Below are 12,469 nucleotides of genomic sequence, written 5' to 3' on the forward strand. Positions count from 1 at the left end.
GCCATGCACCATGATGACACAATCCCTAAAAACCCGCGCGGCCGTAATAGACTCACCTACCGGAGTAGATACATAGAACGGCTCATGAAGTTGTTCCGGTTCTATCCCGAAGCTCGTAGCAACATAAGGAGTAACATAGGACAAAGAAGATCCGGGATCAATAAGGGCATACACATCATGAGATTGAATAGTTAATATACCTGTGACGAAATCTGGGGAAGCCTCTGCACTCTGTCGACCACTCATAACATAGAACCGGTTTGGTCCTCCCGAACTCTGTGCACCACCCCTAGTTACACCACGCCCTGCGGGTGCTGGAGGGACTCGACCTGGAGGGGGTGCTGAAGATGTAGCAGTTGACTGGATGACTGAGTTGTGCCCTTGCCTGTACCCTGACGGGATGCACGACACTCCCTCTGAATATGGCCTGTCATTCCGCGTGCATAACATATTGGCATGTCCAGGTAGCAGACTCTCGAATGTATCCTCCCACTCTTAGGGCATGGGAGCCTCTGCAGCTGCTGAAATCTCTCTCCTGATCGGCCCTGATGGTGGGACCCCTGCTGCCCTGACTGGGCTTAAAGCAACTCCCTTGCTGCGGGTCGTGCCCTGATGGCGGGGCACTAGCTGAAGACTGAGCATAAGACTAGGACGGCCCTGATGATCCTCCCCGAAAAGCTAATCTCCCACCTCCGAGTGAATCCCCAAAGTTGCTCGCTGATCGGGCCCTACTACTACTTTCCCATTCCATCCTGAACTTTAACTTTCGAGCCTCCGTAGCTTGGGAAAATGCCACCATCTTTCCATAGTTCATGTCAGAATTTAGAGCAGCTATAGCAGCCTCATTAATAACCAAAGCGCTAAGGCCCTGCACAAATCGATACATCCTAGCCTCCATAGTCGGCATCATATGAACAGCATACTTTGACAGGCCCACGAACTCCATGTGATACTCCCACACACTCTTACTACCCTGTTTAAGGGTCTCAAACTCCACAGCACGGGCTGCCTTAGTCTAGACAGGCAAGAAATGGTCTATGAAGGCATCCGCGAACTCACTCTATCTCGTCGGAGGGTTCCCCTCATCACGGGAATCCTACCACATATCAAACCAGGAATATGCCACCCCTTTCAGACGATAGGAGGCCAACTCTACTCCCTCTGTCTCCGTAGCACGCATAACTCGAAGAGTCTTATGCATCTCATTAATGAAATCCTGAGGGTCTGCCCCAGGATCAGTACCTGTGAACACTAGAGGGTCTAACTGAAGGAACTTGTTTACCATGGAACCGGAAGAATCTCCTTGTAAGGTAAATGAGGTGGGTGCAATATTTGACCTCTGATCCTGGGAAGCTACTAACTGAGTCAGCATCTGAATAGCTCCCCTAAGATCCCCATCAGAAATATCGGGACCGGGACCGGGAGCTAGGGCTAGAGGTGGAACAGGTATATTGCCGGGAGGGATCGTGGCACCCTCCGCGGGTGTAGAAACTGGGGTAGTCTATTCTGGAGTAGACGATCCAGGCAATGTGATAGTAGGGGGATTATCCTCACCCGCATTATCAAGTAGGGGATCAACAGCCACTCCTGGGGTGGTATTGGCTTCTTGGCCAATTCTCGCTCTCTTCTTAGGTGCCATTTACTGAAAGTTAGAACAATGCATGAGTTAGGGAAAAACAAACTCACATTCTACTCTATCGCACGATATAGAACAACAATGAAGGGTATCATTCTTAAGTGTCCAAGTAACCCCCTAATTATAGATGTGGTCGACAACACACCGATAAGAAGAGCTCTACTATACACGGCTCCAAGACATCCTAGGACATTTTAAAACCCTAGGCTCTGATACCAAGTTTGTCACGCCTCAACCTCGGGGAGCGCGACCGGCGCTCAACCGAGTGAACCCGGTCGAGCAAGCCTATTAAACCTTTCCTACCCGACACATTCATAATCCAAAAAGGGAACGCATCACCATTTGTAAAACAGGGGAGAGATCAGTTATATAAATATATAAAAGTTGTTAGTTCATTTTTCCTTATATAGGTACATTATACCATAGTTGAGTTTCCAAAATACAAATCGATCCAACGACCACCACAACATACATACATGACCTACATAAACGTCTACGGAGCCTCTAAGGATACAAAAGAGCAACATGACAATACCGGCAACAAGGCCCCGACTATACCTCAAAATATGAAAACGTATACAAAAGAAGGACTACATGACCCCTGGGAGAAATGGGGCTCACCAAGACTGCTGTGAGGAGAGAAAGAGAGCACCACTATCTGCGATCGGCACTATCTGCGATGGAACCACCTATATCCATTCAAAGATGTAGCGCTCCCGGCAAACGGGACGTTAGTACTGTCGAATAGTACTAGTATGTAAGGCAAACACCAATATTAGTAGAATGAACAGTGAAACAAAGAGAAGGCAGCCATAATAATCAATAAGTACTTCACAGAAATACAAAGAAACACCAAGAAAGGATCACATAGTTTCCAATTCAATCTTTCCATCTTTTTAGGTTAATAATCTTTAGTGCCAAAGCCACAACTCACAATGCCACCGTATTTTTATATGGAGTCCGGTCTCGGCCCGACCGGCTAAGCCATCTCAAGTGATACATATCCATATCCATAATATAAATCAATAATTTCAACACAAATGCCACCATGTGTACAGCATGATATCTGATCTCGGGCCGATCGGCTAAGCCATCCCACTTGAGACATAACCTCTTTCAATTGTTTACTCAATTCACATTTCTTTCCCATCTTTCACTACATGGCACAAACAGCCTCAATTATTAAATAGTTCCCGGCACTTGGGCACATTTTACAATTCAAGTCTTTCCCTTTTTTATTCGTTCAAATAACGTCATCATTCATGTTGATAAGTACCATCACATAAGGCATTGCACACATAAGGGAAGGAGCTTGGAAAATCATAATTGCATTCTCAAATAGCATGATGACATGGTAAACATCTAAAACAATTAGGGAATATGAATCTTTCAACCCAACACACTAAGGCAAATAATTCTAGTATAATCAAGTTGGAACTTACACCAATTATTCAGACACCAGGAGTTCGATTCTAGGAAGAAGAGAGTTAGCCATACATACCTCAATTGCGCTTCTTTATACTCTACAATTATCTGGAACCCTTAGCAACCTCAATATATTTTAGTAATATACAAATTGAACCCAAAATTAGGAAAACGTTCATGGTTCTAGTTCACTTTTTATTTTTTCCACACTCTTTATCACATGCATGCAAGAATCTATCTTGGCACCACGAAACCCCGAGTTTTTTGGTTTAAATTTTTACGGGTCCTTACATATCAATCACTCCCGAACGGAGAATACTTTACATTTTAGTGCAAAGCTCTCCCAACAAGCGGAGACGCACTCTGAGAATCGAGCTCTCCCAACAAGCGGAGACATTTCTCAATGCAAATCTCTCCCAACAAGCAGAGACGCACTTTTCCAATCAAACTCTCCCAACAAGCGGAGAAAATTTTCAAATTCTCCGACAGCTGCAGAACGGTACATAGCTCGGCTAACAAATCGAGTCAAGATTAAGTATCCCATCATCCCAATCCCAATATAACGGCTCGTCGGTAGCCAGGCATGATCATTCCCAAATCATTTACATCTCATCTTAATATATTCTACATTACAATATATTGGTATGCGTGTATTTCAATTATTTTGTAGGAACAAACACTGCAACGTGGAACTTTTTCTTAGCAGCAGACTGAACTACAACGCTATGGGGATAGCCAACCCAGTAGCGGGCCTAAGATCCCAGCTCAGGATGACCAGCGAGTTCAAAATTTTGAATCATTCAAATCAGGCTGCAAAATTCAAGCTACCATGAGTGACCAGTTTTCTGTCTCGCCGTATCATTGCAATATGATACTGGGCATTTCCTACGAGTGCTACTTCACCAAAATCCCTACTCCAGAACTACATGAGGCCTGATCCTCGTTAAGCCCGAGGTATGTAAGCAATTTAAAGCCAGAAATCAGCCTGATGCCCCCAAATCTTTCTAGATTCTTCCTCAATTCAATCCCACAAATTCACCATCTCCATTTCCTGCAATACCTGCCTAAAAGTCTAGATAAATTGGCTTTGGTTCAATTTCTTTGCCCGAAAACTCTTTCATCGTCTCCGGTCAAGGAGGGACAGTTATTAACGGCCAATTTTGACCCTCCCTTTTAAAATTTATTTATTTATACTTAATAATTTGCAATAAATATTTTTAAAGTATTTTCCAAGTAATGAATACCTATTTCTACAAGTTAATCCAGTATTAGTTTCAAAATTAATCATTTGGTATTAGTATTATGTAATCACAAATTATATCTGCTATTTTTGGATTATAAAAATAATTTCTATGCGTAAGTTCTATAATAAATTCAAAATATATCAATCCAACGGCCACGAAATTTTCTCTGAAAATCCCTTTAAACGCTAAAATACCAGGACCGTTAATCGAAAAGATCAATGGCCCAGATCTTCCTTACTTCTTTAATCCAGAGACCAATCGGTCTAACCCTAGCAACCCTAATTCATTTGCATCATCATAGCCGCCTCCCCTTTCCCTTTTGTCTCTTTTGTTTCTCATCTCTCCAACCTCCATCAGTTATAAGACCTTGCACAAATCCATGCAAGGTCAACAAAATCAAACCACAAACACTCGATTTGCCTCTCTACATCCGTGAATCCTGCTGTTATCTTTCCATTTTCATCACCAAATTCAAACGCCCTAATTCTGAAACCTAAGACTCAAAGGTGAAAGCTCAAATTGCTCGAGCTTTGTTATGATCTTTCAAATCGAAGCCTAAAATCACCTCTTATCTTATGAACCCCGTGAATCCTGCTGTAAATTCCTTTTTCAATCAAAAAATTCAAAATCCTTCAAGTCTGAAAATCCTAGCTTGAAGGCGTAACTTCAAATCGCCCGAATCCTCTCGTGCCCCGTCAAATCAGAGAATGCATGAAGCCTTCTTCAGAAAATCATCATGGAATCCTATACCCAGAGATCAAACGCAGTGACCTATGGGTTTTAGGGTTTGTCCATTGGTTCGAAGCGTCAACAACCAATTACCCTTCACTCACGTAAACTCAATACTGAATTTCCCCTCTGTCTTCTGATTTTTATTCGATTTGCTATCATCATTACCATGAGTCACTCTCCACTATCTGATTTGAATTCTCTGAACCCTAGAACCTTAATGGCACTATAAATAGAAGCCTTTAATGTTTCCATCTACAACAACCTACCAAGAGGAAAATCACAAGCCAACTATCCAACACTGAAGAGATACACACAAAAAAAAACTATTGAGAAGTTTAGCCTTAGGTTTCTCACTGTTTTCTTTTGCTTTTTTGTTGAGTACTATCATTGGTCTAAACTTGAGTGTTCTGGGATCTTAAGTAATTGAAAAGAGCTCTCGTTTGGTTTGCTACTCTCAAAAAGGTAAGCATCTCTCTCACTTTTCTTTTTTGAATGATACAAGTATGCCAAGTTAGGTTCTGTATATTGCAATTGTTCTATGGTGTTTAATATGTTAATACTTGTGCTTTGTTATTTTAACCACTACTTGTGATTAGTTGTCCTGCTATGAGTCTTTAAATGATGGTTGATTAAGCTATAATTGACTCTTGCTGATATTATTTCCTGAGCTCCAACAATCTACATGTTTAAGTTGTTATATGTACATGTTCACATGAATCTTATAAGCCTTGTTGGCATGCATTAACCCTTATCCTCGCTTGTTGCATTTTTTTCCCTGCCTACTGCATCTTTGTAGCTTGTGAGTTTCTGAAGTTGAACCTATATTCTAATGACTATGATTGAATGAATTTTAAGGTGTTTCAGTTTATATTCTCTATCCCTTTAAACCTTGGCAGAAATTTTGAGTGTTCATATACCATCTCCTTTGTTTAAGACTGTTAAATTGTTGCTGCTATATCCTTTCATTTTGTTTAGTTTGCTTGTTGCTGGTATATCCTTTCATTTTGTTTAGTTTGCTTGTTGCTTCTGTTGACATGATCTTATTTAAACTAAACCTCTCTTTTATTCTCTCTGTAATCCTGTTGTAAACACATGTTAAGGATAATTCATCTTTCCTCATAATGTGATTAGGATTCTGTCCTTTCCTCTCTGTTATAAAGACTGGTAATTGGACAAACTGAGCTTAATTGTTCTTCTTGATTAGTCAATACTCTCAAAAACATGCTTATTTGATATGTCCTATCTCTTATATTTAGGGTCATCATGCATCTTTATATTTTAAAGAACCTAGCTACTCTGCCCTAGTTAACTAATAATTTGTAAAAAGGAAGCATGATCATCTTTGTATCCATGAGCTAACTTGGAATTAATTTTGAGTTAAAAATTGTCCTGATGCAATGCCTCTCCCTTGTATGTAACTTTGCTTGATCCAACTCTCAAAACGTGTAAAGATTCCTCTGTCTGCATAAGATCATTACTGACCTGAGATGTTCAAGTATCTGATTAACTACTGCATGTTCCTACTTAATTCCTAGGTATACATTCTGTCCAGAATTATCCTAGTCTTTATTCTCTTGATAATTTTAAAATCAAGTCTAATCCCTAAAGTCTCATAAGGGTCTTTGCTGATGCTATCTGAGCTTGATAATTTCCTTGAAGTTAATGCCATTAGGAGTATGATGCTTAAGAATTCCCTATTATAGTTTGTAAGTTAGTGAACCTACTGAGAAAGATTGATCATGTCATAAATACCTGTGAAATCTCTATACATGATCTACAAGAAAAACGGTCATTAGCGACAGGAACACTGGTCCCTAAAAGTGTGATTTTGGTCCTTAAAGGTCAATAACGACCAGTAAAATCTGGTCGCTACCCGTCGCTAGAGGCTCCGCCGCTAAAGGCCAATAACGACGAGTTTGAGCATATGGTCGTTAAAGCGTTTTAACGACAGGAAATGTCTAGTCCCTAAAACACTTTTAGAGACCACAAATCTGGTCCTTAAGCACTTCTATTTTGGTCCCTAAGCATAGAACAAATTGTTGCCTTCAATGTTTAGTAACCAGTTCTACTGGTCCTTAAAGAGTCTTTTCCAGTCATTTTTTAAAAATATATATATTATTTTTATTGTAGAAAATCACATGCACATAACAAAAATATCAATAACATCATGCTTTCATATACAAATGTACATGTACAAAAAAGGGTATTACATCCCACTGGTAATTGTATAACTATGTTGCATATGTCATGGTGCTCTTTACACAATCTTTTAGCAAAAATAACTTTTTTCCTAACTACCCTGGCAAGTGATAAAGAATACTGCACGAAGTCTTCAAAACTTGCATCTTGACTTGTAAGATCAACTCTTCAAACCTTGTAAAAAAAAAAAGGAAAATTTCCTTCTAGAAAATTATGAAGATCATATTAAGTATCTGAAAGATAACAACAATGAGAGGAACACCTGAATATTGCATACTTTCCTCTCCTTCAAAGCATGTCATTTTCATATATAGTCCAATTGCACTTTTCAAATACAGATTAATGTAAAATAACTTATCCATATTTACGAAACACATTATCCGAGTAACAATACTTTTACAAGTTTCAATAATGTACACACCTATAACCAATATGCAGTGAACCATATTTCCTCCCGCGAGACAATCTGGAAGTAACTAAATATAGTTTAGATCTTGAAAATCAGTTTGTGCTCAACACATAAGTTATAAGCCAGCACATACTGTATACAAAAGTTTACTAAAGCACAACCTCATGGCCACTGATAGTAACTAAACACACTCAAACAATTCAAGGAAAGATTTCTTCATTTGCTGTTTATAGGAAAGAGTAAAACTATTGTTAACCTTATAATCAATAATTTTGAGAGCTAGATATTGAGCAAATTACATAACTAAGAGCCCAAGAGAAAAGGCATTATACAATCTGGAGGATAAAGCTGAACCCACTAACCATTCTTCATATATGTCTTTGTTCAAATAAAGTAATTATTATTTATAGCTAACATCAGTCATAACCTAAGAACACCAATGGAAGATGTTCTTTAAGAAGTATTTATGTGAAAAGATCAAAGTAGATGGTGAGAATTATAGTAAGAACTTTTATTTACATGCCATACATATAGATATTCCCTCTGAAGCTTGACAAAAAAAAAACGTCATGAAAGTTTCATTTACGACCCATCTCAGGATCATAATAGATACCTTATCAAATTAGACAAATGGGCTAGGATAACTATGTGAGATAATTATACCAGGGCTATTATTTTTGACAAGGACGAATCATGAGAATCGAATGAACCAATAAATAAATTATACTCATAACAGAACTACAACAAATGATGAGAATAATTCTATTCCTCTAATGTAAAGACAGAGATCCATTTCAATGGCCAAGGTGAACAAATATCTGAAGATAATAACAACTTTTAGTTAAAGTAAGATACAATTGTCCTTCTTGAAATATTTTTAACTACACCACCCAACCCCTTTCCTTCCTATTATTTACATCCAGAAGTTGAACTAAGATGCAATTGCCTTTGGAATTTTAAAATTTTGGTAACATTTTTTTCTTGCTGTATTTTTTACTGTGACAAGCTTAAATGAAGTGACACGGGCAGTTCATAATGCTCAAAACAACCAACATACTCTCAAAACAATAAGAACATACATAAATATTAAGATATATGAAGCATCAGAGTTAAATTTCATAAATCAATCAACCATGAAGGTATTGCCTAAAAACTTTTATCGAATTAAATTTGGGTTTAACATTGTCTTCTAATTCAATTAAAACAAGCAGAGAGATATTGAGATTGAAGAAATTATGATGTTTGTGAGCTAAAAGAATGACCTCATGTGTAATATGATGTTGACCTCTTTGTATAATCAACATATGAAGAGAATTTCCGAATACTTCAAATCACGGTTAAGAAAAAAACATATTATAAATACGCAGTGTGTGAAGATTGCAACATACTATAAATAGCTAATAGAAAATGTAGTAGAGTAAGTTATTGCTATGTTGAATTTTCTATTCTCTCATCTCACTCCGTTTCATCTCCTTCTATCTTCTCTCTATCAGTTGGTTTTCATTATTGTTCAATTGCAATTTCCCTTATTAGTCTATTGTAATTCAGTTGAGTAATTTTAATACAATCAGCCAGTTTTATTATTAACTGAGTTATTAATTAGATTGTTTTATAATTCTAATACCCTATTGTACATATTTAAGACCTAGCTACTGTGAAAAATTCAGCAATACTGAAGCACTAATAGCACGACCACAAAATATATGATCCATTGTTTCCTCACAAGTCTAACACAACATCATTAGAAGGCAAAACAAAATCCAAAGGATTTGATTTTATCATGTGTAGGCAGCTTTCTTTGTAACAAATTCCACATTAGAGAGAACAGTTTAAATAGATGAGGCTTCATCAAAGGCATTCTATTCATAAGAGATGGATTTTGGTACTATTTAATTAGGTTCTATGCATTCAAGCAAATGATTTTTCTTATAAGTGGAGCCAATCCAAACAACCTAGTCAAATTTTGACACCAAATGAATTATAATCCCACCTATCTTAGTTGGAAAAAATCTAGGAACAGAGTGAAACAACTTCAGCAAGTGACACCACAACATTACATATCTACAGATTTCTTTCCTTTCCTAATACAACACATCATATTTGGGTTAAAGATATTTTTTTTTGTTCTTTTTAATTCTGGAATAATAAAAAGATAAACTTTTTTTGACTATATAACATTTAATTTAATCAACTTTCAGTATTTTTTCTTATTTTTTGAGGATGCACGCTCACAATCCCAAAAATACAAGTGTTTACTGCTGCATTGAAAGGGACATCTCAACATAGAAAGACTTCTATTACCTACATTTCTTCTCACGAACAAAACAACTAAGGAAGATTTTTTCATTCCCTCATCATCCTTTCTCTACACCCCAACTTTAAACCTAGCCCTAGCGACGAACCTCACATCTCATTACTCCCACTTTAAGCCCTACACCGCAACAATTAACTGTCTACAAAATCCATACAAAATATTATCATTCTCTACAATTAATATTCACTAAAAAGAAATTTCTAGTCTTCGACCAAAAACAGAAGAAAAGTGACAAACCTGTTCAGATTGATAACTATTTTCATTGTCGGTTTGTGAGTCTTCACCCAGTTCAAATAGACTTCACGTGAGTCTTCAACCTTTGAGAGATAAATTTGAGATAGTTGATTTTTAAGGATTTCACATGCTTTCAGATTAAAAACTACATAGAGAGGATAGGGTTTTGTTTTGGGGAAAATACGAGAGAGAGGGGGAAGGGGGTTGGTGGGGGATTAATTTAATATGAGTCTTTTTTTTTCAACTAATGAATAGGAGTAGTTTTTATATTGGCGCGGTGGCCCTTGTACTCCCCGCTTAACTTAGCTTATTAGGGACGGTCTATTTATCTTTTTAATTAATCTAGCAAAAAAAAATAGAATTAGGGACCGGCCAAAAAACTTGTCCCCATACGCACACTTTTAAAGACCAGATTTTCGCCCTGTCGTTAAGTGTTGGTCGCTAATAATCCTTTTTCTTGTAGTGGACACTTTTAGGCACACTATACTTTTAGGCACACTATGAATTATTTTTGTATAGCTTTACCTTTTCTTGGAGAATTACCTTACTATAGACTTAACCTTTTGCAACATGTTTATGATGTTTCTGATGTTCACCTGTATGAGTTTCAGAATTAGATCTTTAGAATTCATATGAATACATGTTTGCTTGGTAATTCAGTATAGATTGTATGTTCTTATGTTAGGAAGGAAAGTATATTTTGTGGTAAGTAATACCTTAGCGTTTAATTTGTATTAGAAGGGCCTCATTGGCATTCAAACCTGTAAAGAAAATATGATGTTAGTGTTTAAGGGTATTTGGGAGTGGGGTTCGACTCTAAGTTGGGTTGCGCTCCCCAGCACAAGTATTGCCCTGGGACTTGAGTCCCTTGGGAATTTTGAAGTACTGAGGGATCCAAAGGGGGCACCGACCTTGAGTGGGGCTTCCTCCTTAGCCCTTATTTCATTGACGCATTTATTTCTTTAAGGGTTTAATGTTCAATGACAAGGAAAGATTTCCAATATGGATTATTTGCTAAGTAAAGCCAGCACATTAATATAATTTCTCACAATTTTGATTATTTTCTTGTTTCAATTATTTGTCTATATATCTGTCATGTTTATATGAATATGTTGAGAATATGGAGTATATTTCTAATAACATTCTTTTATATTTTTTGGACATGTACACATTTGGGCCTGCTGAATTCCTAAGGAACTCAGGCCCAAATCAGCCTTGTTGCATCTTTGAAAAGTCCAGTCTTGCTGTAGCCGTACCTCTCAAATTGTTGGGCCTACCTTATTGTGGCCCAATCTTCAAAGTCGAGTCTTCTCCCTTACTTCTTTCATTACTGTCCATTATTTCTGTAGCTTAGTTTACTGTCTTAATTATTTTTCGCTTATTGCCTTCAATGTCTTATCGCATTTTCGTTTTTATGTATTAACACTCATATATTAGATTATGTATTTATTTTTTTTGCTCTAGCATCACATACAACTTAGGCAAACCTTAATTAATATAGGACTTAAAAGAAAATCGCTAGTAATTGATCTTCGCCTCCTGCTAATTTCAACTTGTTCATCTTATATACTCACTCTTCTTAAAGGTTTTGAAACTCAGGTCTTTAATTTGAACGACAGTCGGTTTTCAAAGAAAATTAGGAAAGAATCACTAGTTTTCACTAACAAGGAGCGAAGTCATATTTTTCATAAAAAAACGCAGTAACAGACAGTCTCAAATGAATTTCCAAAGACTTGCTTCTTCAAAAAAAAAAAAAAAAAACCAAAGTACATTTAAAAATCATCTTTCTTACAAACAAAGATTACTCTAACACTTATTCTTCAAAGATAACCACTTTTCTTAACTTAATAATTCAATTTAAAATACAAATCACTTTTAAAACTCTCATAATCTCCAATAACTCTTTAACAATCCCATGGGGTGCAACACATGGGGTCAGTTGTACTCACACTATACTTCTGCACCTTGCGTGCAGATTTTGTAGCTGATATTGCTATGGCGTAGCTGGCACTAAAGATATATCTGCTTTTCAGATATAACTATCACTTGTCCTTGGTAGTTTTAGATTTGTACTCTGTTTATGTATAATCCAAACAGATATTGTATTTATTTTCATATCAGCTTTGTAAACCTAAAGTCTTAGAGGCTTATGACTTGTACTACCAATCTTTGGGTTATTGTATGAAAATTCAGTTATTTCACTTATTGGTTTCTTATTATTTTCATTAGAGTTGTGTTGAGTGTTGTTTGGCTTACCTACCGGGTTGGGTTAGGTG

At 37.2% G+C, this 12,469-nt stretch overlaps 1 long non-coding RNA gene across 2 annotated transcripts; it reads right to left on the reverse strand.

The window, feature by feature from the left end:
* Positions 1-7,176: 7,176 nt before the first annotated feature.
* On the reverse strand, positions 7,177-10,586 carry LOC107816585 (uncharacterized). Of its 2 annotated transcripts, none has more exons than XR_001654994.2 (2): positions 10,197-10,586; positions 7,177-7,410 (listed from the first exon to the last, which is right to left on the reverse strand). It is a non-coding gene; the product is annotated as an uncharacterized LOC107816585 (long non-coding RNA). The 2 variants fall into 2 exon arrangements; XR_001654995.2 differs by having other exon boundaries at positions 7,177-7,702.
* Positions 10,587-12,469: the final 1,883 nt, after the last annotated feature.

Source organism: Nicotiana tabacum, chromosome 19 (assembly GCF_000715075.1).
Source record: "Nicotiana tabacum cultivar K326 chromosome 19, ASM71507v2, whole genome shotgun sequence".
Classification (NCBI taxonomy): domain Eukaryota; kingdom Viridiplantae; phylum Streptophyta; class Magnoliopsida; order Solanales; family Solanaceae; genus Nicotiana; species Nicotiana tabacum.